The following is a 24,032-nucleotide window of genomic DNA, read 5'->3' on the forward strand; positions in this document are numbered from 1 at the left end:
TAGGGTTTGGAGGTTTGCCTGCCTCAATGACTCAGAGTTATGCTGGCTGGAGTCAGGGCCTTGTGCTTTGGCTCTTGACAGGGTCACCCATGCCAACCAGGTCAAAGGGTAGAGGTCAGACTAAGAGTGGTCCACCGGTCCTCCAGGTTCGGGGCTAACAAAATTGTTATGGAAACAGCAATGAAGAATCCTTCTACACCTGAGTGCAACGGTATTCCCGAGTCCCCAGTCGGGACTTGCATGACTGAGAATAGTGAAAACCGAGAGGAAGCTACTGACACGATGAAGTAAGCCCTGAACACCACCAGAGATGGAGGACCTTCATTGCTGCCCTAAACGCCAGGGGGGCAATAGCAGTAATTTTTTTTTGTGATGATCTGAAAGGATGATTTTTTAAAATAAATAAATAAATAAATCAGTCCCTTCACCCCTCCAAGTCCCTAACTGTTGGGATTAACTACCTCAGTGCAAAGAACAATTCTACAGAGACAGCCGAATGTCCGAAGGTAAAAATACTTGCAGTTTACTGCGAGCAGCACATCTCGTCCCATCACAGCACAACCTTGACAAATAAATACATGACATCAATTTTAATACAGATTGCAGTGATACTGGAACCATCCTGAACTGGGACGGCACAGTACGGTACTGTAGCCGTCAGCACAGCAAGCCAGGGAGGGGTTCGATCCCCGCACTGTCTGTACGGAGTTTATACATTCTGCCCGTGACTGCAGTCTGGTTTCATCCCACATTCCAAAGACGCATGGGTGAGGGCCGGTGAGTTGTGGCCATGGAGGAAGTACCTTTAGGTTGATATGCCTCATCACAGAAACAGGCCCAACGAGGGCAAACCGTTGATTCATCTTAGAAAATGTGCACATCGCTCTGCTATTTAAGACAGGCGGGGGGAAAAAAAAACGGGCAATTATAGACCTGCTAGCAACTCGTCAGGAAATTACTAGAGTTTGTAATTAATGAGACACTGACAGATTATATTGAGAACCCCCTGTGACTGTGTGAGTTTCCTTCTAAATTCCAAAGATTATTAGATTGAGTGGCCACTGTTAATTGTCCCTGATGTAGCTGAGTGGCAGGAGAATCGGGTGTAGAGTTGATGGGTATGTGACACAGAACAGGTTCAATTTAATATGAGAGAATCTAAGCAGCATACAACCCGAAATTCTTGCTCTTCACGGACATCCACGAAACAGAAGAATGAATGACAGAAACGTCAGAACCCCAATGCACACCCCTCCCACACACAAGTAGCCGCAAAAGCGTCAACCCTCCCGCACCCGCTCCAGCAGAAGCACCAACCCCCCCCGCCCCCAACCCTACCGTGCAAACAATCAGCCACCGAAGAGACTGATCTAGAGCCCATCAAAAACAGTCACAGAGAGATGTGAGGTAATGGGACAGATGGCTGTGCTCAGAGACCCAGGCTAGATCTGAGGGGATGAATGGCCTCATTCTGTATTATTAAGGAAACACAACAACTCCCTTTTGAAAGAATCTGAATGCATCACCATCCCAGATCAAAACTCTGGGGGTGGGGAACTGCTGAGTCCATTTGTGAAATGAAGAAAAAGCACTTTAAGTAATAAACAAAAGTTTTTAAAAGGGATTTTCAACACACAAAAAGGAGAGCTCGTGTAAGTTGTAAAGGGTAGGTCAGGTCTGGAGAACATCTTTGATTTGTTTTAGGTTATAACAGTTTGGAAACTGTCTGATATTGTGTTTATATAAACTTGTTTGATGAAGTCTCTCACAAGAGGTGTCAACTAGAGTTGAAGCTCTCAGCACAGAAGGTGAATTACTGAGCTGTCTGAGAAAAAAGCCTAGGAAGCAAGAGACAGGGTGGGGATAATGGACAGGGACCCAAATTGACCAGCTGTGATTAATGACATCCCACAAGGATATTGTGAGCAGAGCAACAATTGGCCTGATTTAAGAACAGCTTAGCTGAGGGGCACAGCTGTAAAGGCAGGTAACACTGCGAGCAGCGTAGGTCAAAGCTTTAACTCAGGAAAAAAAAGACGTTGGAAGAATCTGTGAATGTGTAAACCTCTGACAAATGGATTTCAGTGTAATCAAATACTGGTCGGGTCAACCACCCTGGACCCAGAAAGATAAAACTGAGTATATTATAAATGGCACAAAGTTATTTGGTCCATGGACAATGATTACTGGAGTGTCACAAAGAGATACAAAAGTGTGTTGGTTCGTATAAATATAGCTTTTAGATCTACACCACTGAAATACGAGGCAGTGCAGATTGTACCTAATCGTACAAAGCCCTAGTTAGGACACACTCACACCTTCATATGATATAAAGGCCACATTTCCAATAACCTACGAAGCATTTTATCTCTCCGTGACATTTCAGTGTTCTATTCCCCTGGACGAAGTTGTCTTGCTTCTAACTTTGTACCATTTAGTATGTCCTCCATTTTATCTGTTTAAGTGCAGTGTAGTTTGATGTGACAAGTACTTGACTGCACTGAAATCCATTTGCCACATTCACATATTCTATTAATAATTTCTTCAAGTTGCACAAAGCTCAAGTTCGGACGCACGTGGAGCAGCTGGAACAGCTCTGGAGAGAATACTGTGTACATTTACCAAGTGTTAAGCTATGAGAGATTGCACAAATTCCGGTTACACTTTCTGGATTTAGAAATCTGTTGGAGCAACTTATCAGGTTCCGTGATATTTACAGGAACCGACAGGGCAACAAGGAAAGAAACGGTTTCTGCCATCGGAGAGACTGGGAGCAGAGTCTAAAAACTGGAGCCAGGGTTTCAGGGGTGAAGTTGTAAAGGGAGCAGGAGCCAGCCATTTAGCCTCACCCCCTCACCCCCCCAAGTCAGCTCCACCATTTAGAGGTGGCTCATCCTCCCCTTCTGCTAGGGGAATCCATCTCCCTCCTGAATATATTCGGGAATAAAACCTACACAGTCTTCTGCAACAGAGAATACCACAGGATCACCCCTCCAACATTAGCATTATTTTAAAGAGGACTAGGATGTAAACGCAAGGATGTAACACTGAGGCTTTATATGGCTTTGGTCAGACCACGTTTGGAGTATTGCGAGCAGTTTTAGACCCCTTATCTGCGGAAGGATGAGTCGGCACTGGAGAGGGTCAAGAGATTGTTCACGAGAATGATTCTGGGAATGAAAGGGTTAATGTACAATCAGCATTTGATTGTTCTGGGCCTCAACCTGATGGGGTTTGGAAGAACGGGGGGGGGGGGGATCCCATATTGAATATTGAAAGGCCGAGGTAGAGTCGATGTAGAGAGTGTTTCTCAATTTGGGGGGAGTCCAGGACCAGAAGGCACGGCCTCAGAATGCAAGGATGTCCCTTTTAAAACAGAGCGAGAAGGTGGTGAATCTGTGGAATTCATTGCCACAGACGGCTGTACAGGCCAAGTCAATGGACATATTTAAAGAAGTTGATAGATTCTTGATTAGTAAGGGTGTCAAAGGTTACGGGGGCGAAGGTAGGAGAATGGGGTTGAGAAGGATAATAAATCAGCCATAATGGATCGGCAGAGCAGATTCGATGGGCTGAATGGCCTGATTCTGCTCCGACGCCCTATAACTTAATCCATTCCCATCACCCCCCCACCGACCAGTAATATTTCTCCTCCTGACCCCAGTCCTATATTTCTCCCTCTTTATCCTGAGACTGTGAACTCTCATTCTATACCAGGGATTCCCAGCTTGGGGTCCACAGACCCCTTGCTTAATGGTATCAGCCCATGGCATAAGAAAGCTTGCAAACCCTTACTCTAGACCCATCCAAAAGGGGATTCACCCTCCCAGTCTGATTTGCTCTGTTAGAAATCCACACGTTTCGATGAGATCTGCTTTGAAACTAATGAATACTGGTTCAGTCAACCCAGTCTCTCCTCATGATCCTTTGATTCAGTCTGATGAAACTTCACTACATCTCCTCCAACAGCAAGTGCATCCTTGCTGAGGCAAGACAAACATAAAATGTACACAACGCTCTAGGCATGGTCTCAACAGGCCCTTTATAACTGTAGCAAACCATCTCAGTTCTTGCATTCAAACCCTCTTGCAACGAAGGTCAACATTTACCGCATCTGCAGTTTTGCTTAAGGTACACGGACAACCAGGTCACTTTGTAAATTAATATTTCCCAATCTACCAACGTCACTGACAGGATATTCTTCCTTTCTGTTCAGTTTCCATTGCAGTCCATTTCTCACTTTACCCTCCATCTGCCATGTACCCATCCACTCACTCAGAATCTGAATATCACTGTCACGTCGTGAAATTTGTTATCCTTGGGGCAGCAGGACAATGCAAGACATAATGATAGAGAGAAAACGGTGTATACGTGTGTGTATACATGTGTGTATACATACATGCATGCATACATACACACACAATGAATTAAAGTATTTATATATTAAATAGTTAAATTAGTACAAAAATAGAAATTTAAAAAGTGAGGCAATGTTCATGGGTTCAATGTCCATTCAGAAATCGGATGGCAGAGGGGAGGAAGCTGTTCCTGAATCATTGAGTGTGTGCCTTCAGGCTCCTGTACCTCCTCCCTGATGGTAGCAATGAGAAGAGGGCATGACCTGGGTGATGGGGGTCCTTAATGCAGGACACCACCTTTTGAAGGCTCCCTGACTAAGTTTACAACTCTCTGCAGCTGATTTTGATCCTGTACAGCAACACCTCACATCCCCGCCCCACCATACTAGACCAATAAGAATGCTCTCCACAGTACATTTATAGAAACTTGTTAGTGTTTTTGGTGACATACCAAGTCTCCTCGAGCTCCTAATGAAATACAGTATAGCCACCACCATCACTTGTTATAGCTGTATCGATATGTTGGGTCCACGCCAGATACTCAGAGATATGGACACTCAGGAACTTGTCACCCTTACTAATCAAGAGCATATCAACCTCCAGTTAAATATATCCAATGATTTGGCCTCCACAGCTGTCTGTGGCAACGAATTCTACAGATTCACCACCCTCTAGCTGAAGTAATCCCATGTCTGTTTTAAAGAGACATTCTTGTAATCGGAGACTGTGCTTCTGGGCTTAATCACCCCACAATTGGAAACATCCTCTTCCTATCCGTCCTATTGAGGTCTTTCAATATTAGACCATAAAATATAGGAGAATCAGACCATTTGGCCCATCAAATCTGCTCCAAAAATTTAATCATGGCTGATCCATTTCCTTCTCAGTCCCAATCTCCTGCCTTCTCCCTGCATCCCTTCATGCCCTGACCTATCATGAATCTACCAACCTCTGCTTAAATATACATAAAGACTTGGCCTCCACATTCGCCTGTGGCAGAGAGTTCCACAGATTCACCAACCCTCTGGTTAGAGAAATTCCTCAAGGCTAGAGAAATTCCTCAACTGCATTCTAAAAGGATGCCCCTCGAGATTCGAATACCTCTTCACACTCTTCTCATAACTCATCATTCCAATCAGCTTCACCATGTCAGCAAATTGAGTTCTCTCATTATCATGGAAGGCACTAGAAATTTGAACCCCTCACCAAATAACAATTGATGTCCAGTCAACAGTAAAATTTAAACGAGATTTCCCTTGCCAGTAGGTATTAAAAATTACTTTTCCAAACCCAACCTAACACAATTGAGAAGGATATACAGAAAAGTCAAATAAAGCAGAATGTGTTTTATTGTATATTCAAACGATCAAGGACAGAGAATAGAAACATAGAAAATAGGTGCAGGAGTAGGCCATTCAGCCCTTCGAGCCTGCACCGCCATTTAGTATGATCATGGCTGATCATCCAACTCAGAACCCTGTACCAGCCTTCCCTCCATACCCCCTGATCCCTTTAGCCACAAGGGCCATATCTAACTCCCTCTTAAATATAGCTAACGAACTGGCCTCAACTGTTTCCTGTGGCAGAGAATTCCACAGATTCACCACTTTCTGTGTGAAGAAGTTTTTCCTCATCTCGGTCCTAAAAGGCTTCCCCTTTATCCTCAAACTGTGACCCCTCGTTCTGGACTTGCTCAACATCGGGAACAATCTTCCTGCATCTAGCCTGTCCAATCCCTTTAGAATTTTATACGTTTCAATAAGATCCCCCCTCAATCTTCTAAATTTCAATGAGTATAGACCTAGTTGATCCAGTCTTTCATCATATGAAAGTCCTGCCATCCCAGGAATCAATCTGGTGAACCTTCTATGGCAAGAATGTCTTTCCTCAGATTAGGGGACCAAAACTGCACACAATACTCCAGGTGTGGTCTCACTAAGGCCTTGTACAACTGCAGTAGTACCTCCCTGCTCCTGTACTCAAATCCTCTTGCTATAAATGCCAGCATACCATTCGTCTTTTTCACGCCTGCTGTACCTGCATGCCCACTTTCAATGACTGATGTATAATGACACCAGGTTTCGTTGCACCTCCCCTTTTCCTAATCGGCCACCATTCAGAGAATAATCTGTTATTATCCAATGATCCAATCTGGGCACTGAGGTCCCACTGGGCTTAGATCTCAGTGCTTGGTTCCAATGTGAGGAAGGACTCTCAGTGCTCTGATACCCAAGTTAGACCAAAACTTTCCACACTGATGAGCAGCATAAACCACAGAAAATTTTAAAAAGTTACTGCAGACACGGTTAATCTGAAATAAAAACAGCTAACTCTTTGGGAAAAAAAACTCAGCTGTTCAGGCGATATCTACAGAAAGTCATTATAAGACCGTAAGAAATAGGAGCAGGAGTCAGCCATCTGGCCCGTCGAGCCTGCTCCACCATTCAATAAGATCATGGCTGATCTGGCCATGGATTCACCTCCACCTACCTGCCCTTTCTCCATAACCCTGAATTCCCCTACTATGCAAAAATCTACCCAACCTTGTCTTAAATATATTTATTGAGGTGTAGTCTCCACTGCTTCATCGGGCAGAGAATTCCACAGATTCACCACTCTCTGGGAAAAGCAGTTCCTCCTCATCTCTGTCCTAAAATCTACTCCCCTGAATCTTGAGGCTATGTCCCCTAGTTCTAGTCTCACCTACCAGTGGAAACAACTTTCCTGCCTCTATCTTATCTATCCCTTTCATAATTTTATATGTTTTTATAAGATTTCCTCTCATTCTTCTGAATTCCAGCGAGTATTGTCCCAGGCAACTCAATCTATCCTCATAGTCTAAGCCCCTCATCTCTGGAATCAACCTGGTGAACCTCCTCTGCACTGCCTCCAAAGCCAGTATATCCTTCCTCAAGTAAGGAGACCAGATCTTCACACAGTACTCCAGGTGCGGCCTCACCAGTACCCTGTACAATTGCAACATAACCTCCCTGCTCTTAAATTCAATCCTTCTAGCAATGAAGGCCAACATTTCATTTCCCTTCTTGATAGCCTGCTGCACCTGCAAGCCAACCTTTTGTGATTCATGCACAAGCACTCCCAAGTTCTTCTGTGCAGCAGAATGCTGCAAATTTTACCAATTAAATAATAACCTGTTCTTTCATTTTTCCTTCCAAAGTGGATGACCTCGCATTTACCAACGTTGTACTCCATCTGCCACTCACTTGTTCACTACTTAACCCATCTTTCTCTCTCTGCAGACTGTCAGTATCTTCTGCACAATTCGCTTTTCCACCCAGTTTAGTATCATCAGCAAACTTAGATACACCACACTCGGTCCCCTCTTCAAGACTGTTAATGTATATCGTGAACAGTTGCAGAACCATCACCAATTCTTGCTCACCACGGATTGCCAACCAGAGCAACACCTATGTATTCCAACTCTCTGCTTTCTATTAGTTAACCAATCCTCCATCCATGCTAATATATCACCCCCAACTCTACGCATTCTTATCTTACGGATGTCTTTTATGCGGCACCTTATCAAATGCCTTCTGGAAATCCAAGTGAATAACATCCATTTGTTCCCCTCTATCCACTGTGCTCATTCTATCCTCAAAGAACTCCAGTAAGTTTGTCAAGCAGGACCTGCCTTTGCTGAATCCATGCTGCGTCTGCCTGATGGATCCGTTCCTTTCCAGATGCTTCACAATTTCTCTTTAATAATAGCTTCAAGCATTTTCCCAACTACAGATATTAAACTAACTGACCTATAGTTACCTCCTTTTTGCCTACATCCTTTTTTTGAACAGTGGCGTGACATTCACCTTCTCCCAAATCACTGGGACCTGTCCAGTGTCCATAGTGAGTTTCTTTTCCCCTGCCATCCAATTTCTTAATGGACATTGAACCCATGAACACTACTTAACTAATTTTATTTCTATTTTTACACTAATTATTTAACTATTTAATATACACTTACTGTTATTCAGCTTTTTCCTATTATCATGTATTGCATTGTACTGCTGCCGCAAAGTTAACAAATTTCATGACATATGCCAGTGATATTAAATCCAATTTTGATTCATTTGTTTTTGTATCATAACATGCCGTCCAGCCTTTTGAAATACTACTAGTAGGGCAGGAAATACCTATTTACTTTAAAGAGAAAGATAATGATTTGCTTTTTTTTGACACGTACAACGAAACAGTGAAATGCATCATTTGCGTCAAATCAAATCAGCGAGGATTATCACAAACACGAGAAGGTCTGCAGATGCTGCAAATCCAAAGCAACACACGCAAAAAATGCTGGAGGAACTCAGCAGGCCAGGCAGCCTCTATGGAAAAGAGTAAACAGTAAGTTAGAAGCAAATCAGTCCTGATGAAGGGTCTCGGCCCGAAACATCAACTGTTTACTCTTTTCCATAGATGCAGCTTGGCCCGAGTTCCTCCAGCATTTTGTGTGTTGGGCAGCCCACAAGTGTCACCACACTTCTGGTGCCAACATACCATGCCCACAACTCACTCACCCTAACCGTACGCCTTTGGAAACGGGAAGACCTGAAGGAAACCCACCAGTCACGGGGAGAACGTACAAACGCCTTACAAAATTTATCACGGACATGACCTAAATTGAAAAGATATCACATCATGGCGGGCGGAGAAGATGGCGGCGCGACGCAGCACGCGCAGCCTCTCCGGTGAAATGATATCGTATTTGTTAAATAGGGACTGTGCACAATTCTGATTTGATGGAGACAGCCGTGAGAAGCACAGAGGAACATCTGGAGAAACTTCTGAAATGCCCAGTTCGCTGCCGCTGCTACTGTGCAATCGAGAATCTCGGGAGGGAAGGGCCCAAATCCTCGGCTTTGCCTGCTGCTGGCAGCCGGGGTCGGGGTCAAAGCGCTTGGCAGAGATGGTGCTCGGTATCAGAGGGCTGGTCAGAGGCTCGGAGTTTTCGGATGACTCAGAGTCGGACTTTGGTCGGGCATGGCCGGGAGAGTTTTCTTCCTTCTCCCGTCTGCGTGAGATGTGGGAGTTTCGAGAGACTTTGAACTTTTTTTACCGTGCTCATGGCCTGTTCTTCAAGTTACGGTATTGTTTGCACTGTTGTAACTACATGTTATAATTATGTGGTTTTTGTCAGTTTTTCCAGTCTCGGTCTGTCCTGTGTTTCTGTGATATCACACTGGAGGAATATTGCATCATTTCTTAATACATGCATTACTAAATGACAATAAAAGAGGACTGTGTGTCCTCATAACCTAATCTAATCATCGTGTACAGATTGCAAACTCTCAAGGAATGTACGTCAACCTGTTCTCCACTGTTGATCTATTCGCGTCGCCAACTATTATTAAAAACTTAAACTTTTGGGATAGAAATCCTAAACATCAATTTCAGAACACAACTTTAATCATTGTGGTTTTTCTTTTCTTTCTGAATTATTTTCCAAAAGGGTCGAGGGCCTCCATCGGTCAGAGTAGACAGTGGATATTACGTCCTGGCTGTCTAGATACACAAGCCAGGGCAGTACAATATGGAGAGCAAGCTCTCCTTCTCCACGCAACTGATGAACCCAAAGGAACGGCAGAGACCGATGCAGTTTGGTACCAGCAGGTGTTGAGAGGAGTTACCAGTCTGTGTTGAACTCAATTTACGACTGCCTCAGGGACACCGGCTCCGGATTTTCCCCTCAAGAGTTTACTCCCAAAACCATGAGTGGGTATAGCCACGGGCAGCGGAGGTTTGAGATCAAAGTTTTTCTTCTCCTTGATGGGCTACCGGCCACAGCTGATGAACCCCATCCGCCCGAAGCCAGTGGTATCAAGGCGGCAGTAACCCACCTTTGCCCCTTCTTCTGTCAGCAGAAACTGTTTCGCCGGGCTTAGTAGTTAAGCCACACGTGAAGGCCAGGAGCTGGACATAGCTTCTGACACCATTGGGAGCATTTAATAGGTAATGGGAGGTTGCCCCCATTACCACCCCCTAGCTACAACAACCTTGAGGAAAAGGAGATAATACCTCGCTTTCAGATTTACAGACTTCAAATTTAAATTTTCACAAATTTAATTTGTGAAAACAATAGTCCAATCCACAGGTTCCTTCAGAGTCAAATCAGAATCAGATTTAATATCCCCTGCACCTGTCATGAAATTCGTTAACTTTATGGCAGCAGTACAATGCAATAGATGATAACAGAGAAGAACAGGTACATTATATGGGCCTACTAAATAGATAAGTTAAAATAAGCAGTGTAAAAAAGAACAAAAATAAAAAAGTAGTGAGATGGTGTTTAATGTCCGTTCAGAAATCGGATGACAGGGGGAAAGAAGCTGTTCTAATTTGTTGAGTGTGTCTTCAGGTGTTGACATTCCTGAACAAATGTCTTTCAGACTCAGAATCCATAGCACAAAAGGCACCCTCAGAATCCATAGCACAAAAGGCACCCTTTTTCCCTATTGAGTAGAAGAATTATGTCAGTCCTACTTGCCTGCCTTCCCCCAATAGTACCGAAACTTCTTTTTAAAATCTGCTTTTCAACACCTTAAATAAATAACACGTTCTGACAGTACATTCCAGAATCTAGCCATTCACATTGTAAAAGCTTTTTCCTCACCACAGCGTTGTCTCTTTTATCAGCTATGACTGCATGGCAGAAGAGTATCGATGGGCCGAATGGCCTGGCTGTGCTCCTGTGGGATTATTATGTTAGGTTGTCATATCCAGGGGGTGGTAATGGGGGCAAGCTAACACTACCTATTAAATGCTCCCAATGGTGTTCATTTCAAATAGCCTCTGGCAACCCAGCCTTATGGTGTGCCTTAGTTACTAAGCCCAGCTGAACCGTTTCTACTGACAGGAGAAGGGGCAAAGGTGGATTACTGGTGCCTTAAAACCAGTCGCTTCAGGAAGATGGGGCTGACCTGCCACGGCTGGCAGCTCATCTACGAGAAGGAAAACTCTGACTTCAAATCTCCGCTGCCTTGTGGCTATATCCCCTCAGGGGGAAGGCTTCAGGAGTAAACCCCGAGGGAAAAATGGGGCCATGCACAATTCTGATTTGATGGAGACAGCCGTGAGAGCACGGAGGAACATCTGGAGTAACTTCTGAAATGCCTGGTTCGCTGCCACTGCTACTGTGCGATCGAGAATCTCCGGAGGGAAGGCCCCAAAATCCTCGGCTTTGCCTGCTGCTGACGGCTGGGGTTGGGGTTGAAGTGTTCGGCAGAGATGGTGCTCGGTGTCGGAGGGCTGGTCGGAGCTCGAAGTTTTCGGACGACTCAGAGTCGGACTGTGGTCGGGCATGGCAGGGAGAGTTTTCTTCCTTCTCCCGTCTGCGTGAGATGTGGGACTTTCGAGAGACTTTGAACTTTTTTACCGTGCTCATGGCCTGTTCTTCATCAAGTTACGGTATTGCTTGCGCTGTTGTAACTATATGTTATAATTATGTGGTTTTTGTCAGTTTTTCAGTCTTGGTCTGTCCTGTGTTTCTGTGATATCACACCAGAGGAATATTGTATCATTTCTTAATGCATGCATTACTAAATGACAATAAAAGAGGACTGCGTGTCCTCATAATCCAATCTAAATCCGGAGCTGGACTCCCTAAGGCGGTCCTACATGGAGTTCAACGCTGACTGGCAACTCCTGCGATGCTGCTGATACCAAACTGCATCAGTCTCTGATTCATCAGCTACGTGGAGACGGGTAGCCAGCGACATGGGCAACAGCTTGCTCTCCATATTGCACTGGCCAAGCTCGCGTATCACCTGGACAGCTGGGACACAACATCCATGGTCAACCCCGACCAAGGTAGGAGCTTCATCAGTCGAAATCATGGACTTAAAAAAAAAAATCATAAACCCAAGAGACCCGGCAGATGCTGGAAATCCAGAGCAACACACACAAAATGCTGAAGGAACTCAGCAGGTCAGGGAGCTTGGTAAAAAAAAATTTTACTTTTTTTGATCTTTTGTTTTCAAAGCACATCTGTTTTCAAGTGTAAATGGTACAATTACCTTTTAAGTACATATTTATTTGTTGGGTTTAGTTGTTCTCCAATTTTGGCAATCAATTTGCAGAAGGATGCTGTAAGGTCGCCGTATACCAAGCGGTCTGTGTCACCACCCTCCTTTATAGCTGTGAAGCTTGGGTAACCTACAGCCGTCACGTCAAGTCCTTGGAGCGCTTCCACATAAGCTGCCTCCAGCGCATCCTGGGAATTACCTGGCGTGAGCGGGTGCCTCACACTGAAATACTTGTAAAGACCAACTGCAGGAGTATTGAGGCCATGATCACCCAGTGGCAGCTGCAGTGGCTGGGGCACGTGATAAGGATGCCCCCATGTCGGCTACCCCGCAGGGTGTTATACGGCCAGCTACATCACGGTCGACGCTCAGCTGGAGGGTCGAAGAAACGCTATAAGGATCAGACGAAGAATGCTTTAAGGAAGTGCAAGATCAGACCCGAGGACCTGGAGGATGTGACTGCTGACCATATCACTTGGCGACAGCTGTGTAGGGATGGGGTTCATATTCTGGAGATGGAAAGAACAACCAGAAGACAGCAGAAGAGAGCCAGGAGAAATGCAGCCATGGTTGCCACCACTACCATATATACATGTCCCACCTGCAATAGAGCTCGTGGGTCCAGGATAAGACTGTATAGTCAAAGATCTCACCGTTAAAGGCGTGGACGTCATCAGATTTCGATGGACAAAAGAAGTCATGAGACCCCCCACCCCCCACACCCCCAACATTACAAGTCAGTTTCTGTGATGATGACCAATCAACTGTTTACTAAGTATATAAAGGCCAAGCATTCGGAGGACACACAAGTGAACAGCTCACCCATGAGGTCTCCTCATACGATGACAAAATGTTTGCAAATGGACTGCCAAGATCAGAGAACAACCCCAACCGCCATCCACCCGAGTTACACGTCTTCTGAATTACTTCCAGTATATTTATTTATAAGCTCATTTTAATTGTACAGGTATTTTTATTAAATAAGAACATGAGAAAACAGGAGGAGAAGTACTTGGTTCCTCAAGCCCACTCTAATTGATCATGGCTCATCTCCTCTACAGCCCTCAGTTTCCCATTCCTTCAAATACGTCTAACACAGTGGCCCAGTTACTGGTTTTGGCGAATGATATAAGACATGAATTTGGATAATACCAGCATTTTAAAACAACGCTGGTTTAGAAGGATGGGGTGGTGGAGGATCTCACAGAAACCTTTTTGAATATTGGAAGGCCTAGATAGAGTGGATGCGGGATGGCTGCTTTCTAAAGTGGGGGAGTCTGGAACCAGAGGGCACAGCCTCAGAATTCAGCAGGGGTTTCCAACCTTAGTTTTTATGCCAAATGATCCACCATTAACTGAGATCCGTGCACCCCAGGTTGGGAACCCTGGAGTGGAGGGGCATTCATTTTAAAAACAGATGAGAAGGAATTTCTTTAACCAGAGGGTGGTGAATCTGTGGAATTCATTGCCACAGGCAGCTGTAGAGGCCAAGTCACTGGGTATATTGAAAGTGGAGGTCGATCGGTTATTACTAAGAGTGTCAAAAGTTATGGGAAGGCCAGGAGAATGGGGTTGAGTCGAATAATATATCAGCCATGATGGAAAGGGGATTATCATCAGAGATCCCCACCACCCAGGCCATGCTCTCTTCTCGCTGCTGCCATCAGGCAGAAGGTACAAGAGCCTTAGAACTCACACCACCATGTTCAGGAACAGTTACTACCCCTCAACCATCAGACTCTTGAACAAAAGGGGATAACTACACTCAGTTGCCCATCCATTGAGATGTTCTCACTTTAAGGACTCTTTATCTCATGTTCCCGATATTTATTCCTATTTACATTTGCATTTGCACAGTTTGTTGTCTTCTGCACTCTGTTTGATCTTTCATTGATCCTGTTTACAGTTACTATTCTATAGATTTGCTGAGTATGCCTGCAGGAAAATGAATCTCAGGGTTGTATGTGACGACACACATGTACTTTGATAACAAGATTTACCTGAATTTTGAGAGTGGGAAGTGGGCACGGGGAGGGGAATCATGGTTGGGGGGAAAAGGGGAAGGGAGAGGGTAGAGAGCGGGAAGCACCAGAGAGACATTCTGTAATGATCAATAAGCCAAACACGAGGAAACCTGCAGACGCTGAAATTTCAAGCAACACACATAAAAGTTGCCTGGCCTGCCGCATTCACCAGCAACTTTTATGTCTGTTGCTGATCAATAAACCAATTGTTTGGAATCAAATGACTCTGCCAGCAAATCAAGGCTGGGTGTCTCTACAACCACCCCAGCACTCCTTCCCTACCACCCTCCTATACCCATCCAGTGGCATTCCACCCTCCCCATTCCCAACATTCGTTGCCTCCCCCCCCCCCAAGATTTTACAAACTCACTCTCTGCGCCACAAAGTCTCAGGTACCCTTGAGGTAGATAAGACTTTTGCACAGAGCTGCAGGAGAACTTCCTCACCCCAGGAATTAGGCAGCCACTATCCACTTACCCAAACAAGGGACCCAGACAGCACAGGGCACTGCACGAATGTCCCCAACAGTAAAACCTAATTTAGAACAATACTTCCTCATTGCAAAGGTCAATATGCCAGTTACCTTTCCAACTGCTTGCTCCACCTGCTTGCTAACTTTTTAAAGAAAAACAATTCACTCACAGGAACGCCTACCCCTCTCTGTAGTTTGCTTATCTGCAACCTTTCTCCATTTAGACATAGGCTGCCTCTTAACCGAAATGCAAGACCTCATTCTTCTAACACTGAGACTCCATTTGCCAATATCCTCTTGCCGTCCAAACACCCTTTCCTCCCATCTATTTTGGAAGCCTGCAATAAATTTGGGTATCTTGCACTCTACATCTCTCACTGGGTTAGAACTGCTAATAATTGAGGGACTAATAACCCAAATAATTGAGGGACTAGAATTGAGCCCTGGTGACACCCTTCCAGCGGGACAAACACCAGTTTATTCCAGTTCAATAGTATAATAAGGACTTAAGTGCTTTTTAGGCATACTTCTATTTCCAAGATACTTCCAAATGCACGTTTTAATTGCATTAAAAAAAATTTTCTCAGTGCATTTATTTGTAAAGTGCCTTTCGGGTGCAGTTTCATGTACGAACTTTTTAAAGAGAGGAAGAAACCCACATTTACAACTCGGAGCACACTTTTGGGTGCTGAGTTCCCCCCAGCGTGCATTTTATTGGAAGCAATTACTGTATTGAGGAAAAATCTGAAAGAATCACTCATGGGATGGGGACGGAGAGTTATCGACACGATACGCTGGAACAATTCGCGCCTGAATGAAGCAAATGAAAGTTAGGCAGTCCCCTTCTACTCACAAAATAAAGCAGCAACTCACTATTTCTTCCTTCAATCCGTTGTCGACGGTGAAAACAGTGTTTTGCTGCCGGCTTGACGCGCTTAAACCAATTTTTACCTGGGATCTGATTTCAAGCCCCTCCCTTTATTAACAACCACCCCCCCCACCCTCAACACTGTTTTAACCCTCGTGTTTTCTGATGAACTTTCCCCCTCCCACCGCGCGAGTTTTTCCCCCCTCAGCTTGCGAGGCGAGAGTTTTGAGTGACATTAACCCCTTCGCCGCCGCCCCAGGCGGGAAAAGGCGCCGGCTCCGGCACCTACCACCGGAGGGAAAGGTGAGGGGGGGTACCCACCCCACCGCCTTCTCCAAAATCTCCGGCTGCAACCCCATTTCACCCGCCTGACCGTATTCCCCTTCTTATTCCAGCTGCCTGCCTGCAGACATTTTCTGTCTCCCCCTCCCCACCTCCAAAGGGAGATTCACCGGGAGGTGATTTCCACGCCACCCCTATTCCTCGTTGGGTTCCCCCGCCCCGAAGGAGGGGGCGTGGTTTAAGGTGAGCGAGGCCACGCCCCCTGCCCCCTCGTTTCCCCCCTCACCCTCATGCTCACTCACACCAGAGCCACACGGCGCACAAAATGCTGGGGAAAAACCCAGCCGGTCAGCCAGCATCTGTGGAGAAGAATAAAGAAAATGCTTGTTTTCCGGCATTAAACTCCATCTGCCATCTTTCAGCCCACTCTGCTAACTGCCCTAAATCTCTCCGCAAGTTTTGTCAACCTACTTCATCATCCACAACTCCACCTATCTTAGTATCAACTGCATACTTTTCCAATCCAATTTACCACCCCATCATCCAGATCATTAATGTATACGACAAACAACTTTGGACCCAGTACAGATCCCTGAGGCACACCACTACACACCATCCTCCAACCTGACACACAGTTATCCACCACTACTCTGGCGTCTCCCATCCAGCCACTGCTGAATCCATTTTACTACTTCCATATTAATGCCTAATGATTGAACCTTCCTAACTAACCTCCCATGTGGAAACTTGTCAAAGGCCTTACTGAAGTCCAGATAGACAACATCCACCGTTTTACCCTCGTCAACTTTCTTAGTAACCTCATCAAAAAATTCAATAAGGTTTGTCAAACATGACCTTCCACGCACAAATCCACGTTGACTGTTCCTAATCAGATCCTGTCTATCCAGAAAATTATATATACCGTCTATGTTGTCGTTTAAAGTTAAATTGGATAGATATATGGATAGGAAAGGAATGGAGGGTTATGGGCTGAGTGCAGGTCGGTGGGACTAGGTGAGAGTAAGAGTTCGGCACGGACTAGAAGGGCCGAGATGGCCTGTTTCCGTGCTGTAATTGTTAGATGGTTATATTATATGGCTTCTTTATTCCTCCCTCCCCCCCCCACAGATGCTGCCGAGCTCCCCCAGCATCCTGAGCATGTTGATACCACCCCGTCAGAAGAGCTCAGAGCACGCCCGACCGTAACTTGCGTTTCTTTTTATGCTCAGAAGTAAAAAGTCATGAAGAAAATAAGGCAGTACGTGTGTGTTTCTTTTCTCCCCACTGTTTTACGTATGTTGCGGCATGCAAAGAGAAAAAGCACCCCAGCACGATGCTCTTTGCTGCGGTTCTGGGCAGCTGCCGCCCTGCAGCAGGGACCCGACGACCAGAAGGAGTTGATTGTGACTGAGATAGGTGCTGGACCGCGATGCTTTTGCAGCCACAGGACACGCGAGACATGGGGGGGGGGGGATTATCACGGTAAATGAATCATTCGGAAGAGGAATGTTCACCGACTGTCCATTTGGAGTTTGAGGGGGATTCGGTACGGGAGGAGCTACGGGAGTCCCGGAGGCCCACACTTGACGTTTTAGGAGCAGCCTCTTCCCCTCCGCCATCAGATTTTTTCTGATTTCGTGGGCCATTCAGACCCTTTAGGCGTTGGTGCCTCACACACACCTGACACGGTGATCGTGTGGATGGTCAGAGGCCTTTTTCCCAGGGCTGAAATGGCTAGCACGAGGGGGCACAGTTTTAAGGTGCTTAGGAGTAGGTACAGAGAAGATGCCAGGGGTAAGTTTTTTACTCAGAGAGTGGTGAGTGCGTAGAATGGGCTGCCGGCGACGGTGGTGGAGGTGGATACGATAGGGTCTTTTAAGAGACTCCCGGACAGGTACATGGAGCTTAGAAAAATAGAGGTAACTGTAGGTAATTTCTAAAGTAAGTACATTTTCAGCACAGCATTGTGGGCCAAAGGGCCTGTATTGTGCTGTAGGTTTTCGATGTTTCCTGTCAACTCCTCCCATACCAAATCTCCTCAAACTCCTAATGAAGTAGAGACATTGACGGGCCTCCTTTGTGACTCCATCAGCGTGTTGTGCCTAGGATAGATCCTCGGAGATGCTGATGCCCAGGAACTCGAAGCTGCTGATCCCTCAGTGAGTTCTCTTGACTTCCCCGACCTAAAGTCCGTGACAATCATCCGTGACCGCCTGGGTTTCCTCCGGTTGCTGCGGTCTCCTCCCACAGTCCCAAGGGCGAACCGGTTGGTAGGTTAATTGGTCATTGTAAACTGTCCCAAAGACTCAACAGGGATTAAAATCAAGAGATTGCTGGGCAGCGTGGCTCAAAGGGCCTATTCCGTGCTGTATCTCGATAAATAATAAATAAATTCTTCGGTCCTGCTGAGTGTGAGGTGGTTGTTGTGATACCACTTCTGTTCCTAAAATATTTAGTGTGGGTGTGTATAAACACCCAATAACTTTGGACATTAAAAAGATTAGTGTGCTTGGGACAATATTTATCACTCAGTTGCCATTATTACCCCAGTAAGCAGTGATTACCCTAAGGGGAAGGGGGTGGCAAGGTAGCGTAGTGGTTAGGACAACGTTTTATCGTTCTAGGGGCCCGGGTTCAATTCCCACCACCGCCTGTAAGGAGTTCGTGCGTTCTCCTCATGACCATGTAGGTTTCCTCCGGGTGCTCCGGTTTCCTCCCACAGTCCTGTTGGTGGGTTAATTTATATAGGCACCCGTTAGTCTCATGAGACCATGGACTTGCGCCTTGGAAGGTTTCCAGGGCTCAGGTTGTATGGAAGACCGGCAGTTGCCCATGCTGCAAGTCTCCCCTCTCCACGCCACCGATGTTGTCCAAGGGAAGGGCACTAGGGCCGATACAGCTTGGCACCGGTGTCGTCGCAGAGCAATGTGTGGTTAAGTGCCTTGCTCAAGGACACAACACGCTGCCTCAGCTGAGGCTCGAACTCATGACCTTCAAGTCACTAGACGAACGCCTTAACCACTTGGCCACGCGGCAACACGTGGTCAATTGGTCATTGTGAATTGTCCTGTGATTAGGCCAGGGTTAAATTGAGGGATTACTGGGCAGTGTGGCTCAATGGGCTGGAAGGGCCAGTTCAAAGTTCAAAGTTCAAAGTGAAATTTATTATCAGAGTACATACACGTCACCACATACAACCCTGAGATTCTTTCTCGTGTGAGCATACTTAGCAAATCTATAGTAATTGTCAACAGGTTCAATGAACAAGAAATGGAGCGAATTAGATTAGATTAGATTATGAGGACACTCAGTCCTCTTTTATTGTCATTTAGAAATTCATGCATTAAAAAATGCTACAATGTTCCTCCAGTGTGATATCACAGAAACACAAGACAGACCAAGACTAAAACTGACAAAAACCACATAATTATAACATATAGTTACAACAGTGCAAAGCAATACCGTAATTTGATAAAGAGCAGACCATGGGCACGGTAAAAAAAAGTCTCAAAGTCCTGATAGCCCATCATCTCACGCAGACGGTAGAAGGGAGAAACTCTCCCTGTCATGAGCTTCCAGCGCCGCAAACTTGGCAATGCATTGGAAGCACCCGACCACAGTCCGACTCTGAGTCGACCGAAAACTTTGAGCCTCCGACCAGCCCTCCGACACCGAGCACCGAGCACCATCTCTGCCGAGCACTTCGACCCCGGCCCCAGCCGCCGAGCAACAGGCAAAGCCGAGGACTCGGGACCTTCCCCTCCGGAGATTCTGGATCACACAGTAACAGCGGCAGCGAAACAGGCATTTCAGAAGTTTCACCAGATGTTCCTCCGTGCTCTCACGTCCATCTCCATCAAATCAGGATTGTGCACGGCACCCTACTTGACAGATATTCATCACCGGAGAGGCCGCGTGCACTGCGTCGTGCCGCCATCTTCTCCAACTTCAAATGCCAATACAAATAAATAGCAATAAATAATGAGCATGAAATAACAAGATAAAGACTCCTTAAAGTGAGACCATTGGTTGTGGTAACACCAGAAGTAGAATGAGTGTAGTTATCCCCTTTTGTTCAGGAGCCTGATGGTTGAGGGGTAGAAACTGTTCCTGAACCTGGTGGTACGAGTCCTGAGGCTCTTGTACCTTCTACCTGATGGCAGCAGCGAGGAGAGAGCATGGCCTGGGTGGTGGGGATCTCTGATGATGGACTCTGCTTTCCTATGACAGCGTTTCATGTCGATGTGCTCAATAGTGGGGAGGGCTTTACTCGTGATGTTCTGGGCCGAATCCACTATCTTTTGTAGGATCTTCTGCTCAAAGGCATTGGTGTTTACACACCAGGCTGTGATGCAGCCAGTCGGCACACTTTCCACCGCACATCGATAGAAGTTTGCCAAGGTTTTCGATGACAGCTGAACCTCCGCAGATTCCTGAGGAAGCAGAGGCGCTGTTGTGCCTTCTTATATTTATAAGAATAGGTCCAGGACAGGTCCTCTGAGATGGTGACACCCAGGAATTTGAAGTTGTTGCCCCTCTCCACCTCTGCTCCTCCAATGAGGACTGGCTCATGGACCTCTGGTGTCCCTCTCCTGAAGTCTGTCAGTTCCTTGGTTTTATTGACATCGAGTGAGAGGTTGTTGTAATGACAACCTCCCTCCTGTATGCTAATTCGTCACCCACAACAGTGGTGTCATCAGTAAACTCGTATTTGAAGTTGGAGCTGGGCTCGGCCGCACAGTCATCGGTGTAACATGAGTAGAGCAGGGGGCTAAGCTGATGGAGATCGTGAAGGAGATGCCCTCGCCAATCCAGACTGACTGGGGTCTGCCGGCGAGGAAATCCAGGATCCAACTGCACAGAAATCCAATCGCATTCCGCACAGTATCTAAACAAGTAAATAACTACCTCGGTGGGATCTGGAACTACACAAGCCAGCAGCGTCAGTTGCATTGTTACAACAGGTGCGAACCCTTTAAAAGTATTTAACCAGCTGTTAGGGACCTTAAAACTGACTTCAGACTGTGGCAGGACTTCTGGAATGCTAGTCTTTGCAAACACAACGCGATTACATATTTCTGGCGCTGCATGTACGTAGCAGAGTAGATTGAGTGACAGATTATGTGAGGGGACCTTGCTGCCAAATTTAAAACAGTCCGAAGCATGCAACACCACCGGCTGCTATTTTCGCGGGAGCGTGGCGGTGGGCGCGTCGGTGTGCCAGGTCAGTGGTCGCCGATCGGGTTTCAACTCCCGCCACTGTCGGCAAGAGAGCCCGCGCCCTCTCCCCCGAGACCGGGCGGGTTTCCTCCGGGCCGCTGCGGTTTCCTCCCACTTTCCGAGGACGCACGGTTAAGGTAAGCGAGTTGTGGGCGTGCTACGTTGGCGACCCTCGGGCTGTGTTGCTCATTGCCGCTGACGATGCATTTCACCGTGAGCTTCGACGTTTCAAAGTTCGAAGGCTGCTTTATTATCAAGGTATGTATACTTTACACAGCCTTCAGATTCGTCTCCTTGCAGGCAGCCACGAAACCAAGAACCCCAACAGAACCCATCAAAAACAAAAGGAGCCCGTCAAACACCCAGTGTGTAGAGAGAGAGAGAGAGAGAGAGAGAGAAAGAAATAAATCGTGCAGACGACAAAAGCAAGCAAACAGCGTTCAGGACTGAAGTTCACAATGCAGGGCGTCGCTGCAGCCGATCCGGAAGTCCGCCGGCTGTAGGCCGCAGCCTCAGTCCAGCACAGAGCCAAGCGAACTCTGTCGAACAGCAAGCCAAGCCGGCCCGTCTCTCGCCTCCCAGCCCAGCCACTTCAATCCGGCCCGGCGCTTAAACCGTCCAAGCCTCAGGTGGCTCCCCCGCCCTCAGCAAGATGGGACAGATAACGCTAATCCTTATCATGAAGGAATGTGGAACTACAGGAACCTGGGTTTAACAGGTTAGTTAACGGACTTTTCGGGTAATGGGTGGCCGACTCCTACAGAACAGGAGACGAGGGTAAGGAGACCTAGCGCAGGACAGCACCGGCGCAGGGGAAGGAATTTCTCGATTACTGGTCACTCAATCCAAGATGGCCGGCTGGTGGCGTAGTGGCATCAGCGCCGGACTTCGGAGCGAAGGCTCCCGAGTTCGAATCCAGCCGGCTCCCTTGCACGCTTTCCATCCGTGCTGGGTTGAGCGTCGAGCTAGCAACTCGGCCTTGTAAAAATAAGAAAGCCTGCTAAAAAAAACGCCGTCATGACGGCGTCCTGATGACCACTGGAGTCAAGGGCTTTCTTCTTCTTCAATCCAATTTGACACTTCAGAATTATTCAGTGTGGACATTGGCTCTTCAGCCAACCATCAACCACAGCTTTATATTAGTCCCACAGGGAGTCCATAGAGCACTAAAGGACAGAAACAGGCCCTTCAGCCCATTTATTTCATGCTGAACAGTTATTCTGCCTAGTCGCATCCACCTGCACCTGGGCTGCCTATCGCCTTCCAGCTTGTACATCTTCCTTATTCTGGCTTCTGTCCACTTCTAAATTAAAACCGTGTTTTTTTTTTAAATTGAGAAACAGCGTGGAATAGCCTTCCGGCCCAATGAGCCCCACCACCCAGCAACCCACCAATTTAATCCCGGCTTAATCGCAAGACAAGTTCACAATGACCAATTAACCCACCAACCAGCACGTCTTTGGGCCGTGGGAGGAAGCCCACGCGGTCGCGAGGAAGGACGTACAAACTCCGTACAGACGGCGTCGAAGCCGAGCTCTGACCTCCAGCGCCCCGAGCTGTAATAGTGCCGCGCTAACGTGACGCCCCACGTCTGGTACCCGTCCGATTACTCTGAAAGAAATGACAGCTTCTGGGCAGTTTGAGGATGGCACACAATCAGTGGAGCGAGAGTTGTTGGGGTATCTGGCCCCGGTCCTGACGTGGGGTCTTGGCCCAAAACATCAGCCCTTTATTCCTCTTCATCCGAGTTCCTCCGGCATTCTTGCCCGTGCTCATCGGGATGAGCAAAAGTCGCCCGAAACAGAAGTCATTACAAAGCTGAAACATCAAAGATGAACTCCAAACAGCACAGAAAGGCTGCCAAGATTGGGTGGGTGTCAGGGATCTAAATTAATCCTGCCCCTCCACAGTTCCTGTTACTAGTTTACATTCCCTTCCCAGGGGGAAGTATTCCTGAAAGAATTCCTCTCTAATGGCTTGTTTCCTGTTTTCTAAAAAAAAGTTCAGATATGTTGAACTCAAAAGGCACCAATGAGAAGAAATCATAGGACGAATTTTAAAAGGAACAGATGTCCTTAGCTGTTACTCTGTACATTATTAGTCCTTTCATCTCACTGCTGGCACTTGTGTTACGCATTCCACAGAGGTCTGCAGGCTATTAGAATTCGGACAACTGATGTTGCTCGGTTTACATTCTGACGCTCAGCGCTGCAGTGATGTCACTTAAGGAGTTAAAAATTCACTTTTGTTGGGTTTAACCAGTAAAATAGGATCAGAATCAGGTTGAGTATCACTGGCAAATATTATGAGATTTGCTGTTTTGCAACAGCAGTACAGTGCAATACATAATGATTTTTAAAAAGCTATAATGTACTATCAGTACAGTACTATGCAAAAGTCTTAGGCACGTATATATATATAAAGGCATCTGTTAGTCTTGTGAGACCATGGATCTGCGCTTGGAAACTCTTCACTCTCCAGGGCGCAGGCCTGGGCAAGGTTGTATGGAAGACCAGCAGTTGCCCATGCTGCAAGTCTCCCCTCTCCACGACACCGATGTTGTCCAAGGGAAGGGCATTAGGACCCATACAGCTTGGCACCGGTGTCGTCACAGAGCAATGTGTGATTAAGTGCCTTGCTCAAGGACACAACACGTTGCCTCGGCTGGGACTCGAACTCACGACCTTCAGGTCGCTAGTCCAGCGCCTTAACCACTTGGCCACGTGCCCACACTATATATAGCTAGGGTGCCTAAGACTTTTGCACAGTCCT

General features: G+C 46.6%; 1 protein-coding gene across 2 annotated transcripts in view; it reads right to left on the bottom strand.

Annotated features, from left to right (window-relative positions):
• LOC134339548 (spectrin beta chain, non-erythrocytic 1-like) overlaps positions 1–14,951 on the bottom strand; it is a 509,093-nt gene extending 494,142 nt beyond the window's left edge. The window contains exon 1 of one of the 2 annotated variants that reach the window (XM_063036164.1): positions 14,896–14,951. The gene's annotated coding sequence lies outside the window, so the exon portion shown is untranslated. The remainder of the gene's footprint in view (positions 1–14,895) is intronic. The other variant, XM_063036163.1, reaches the window with a different exon arrangement.
• Positions 14,952–24,032: the final 9,081 nt, after the last annotated feature.

The sequence above is a fragment of the Mobula hypostoma genome, chromosome 30, assembly GCF_963921235.1.
Source record: "Mobula hypostoma chromosome 30, sMobHyp1.1, whole genome shotgun sequence".
Classification (NCBI taxonomy): Eukaryota; Metazoa; Chordata; class Chondrichthyes; order Myliobatiformes; family Myliobatidae; genus Mobula; species Mobula hypostoma.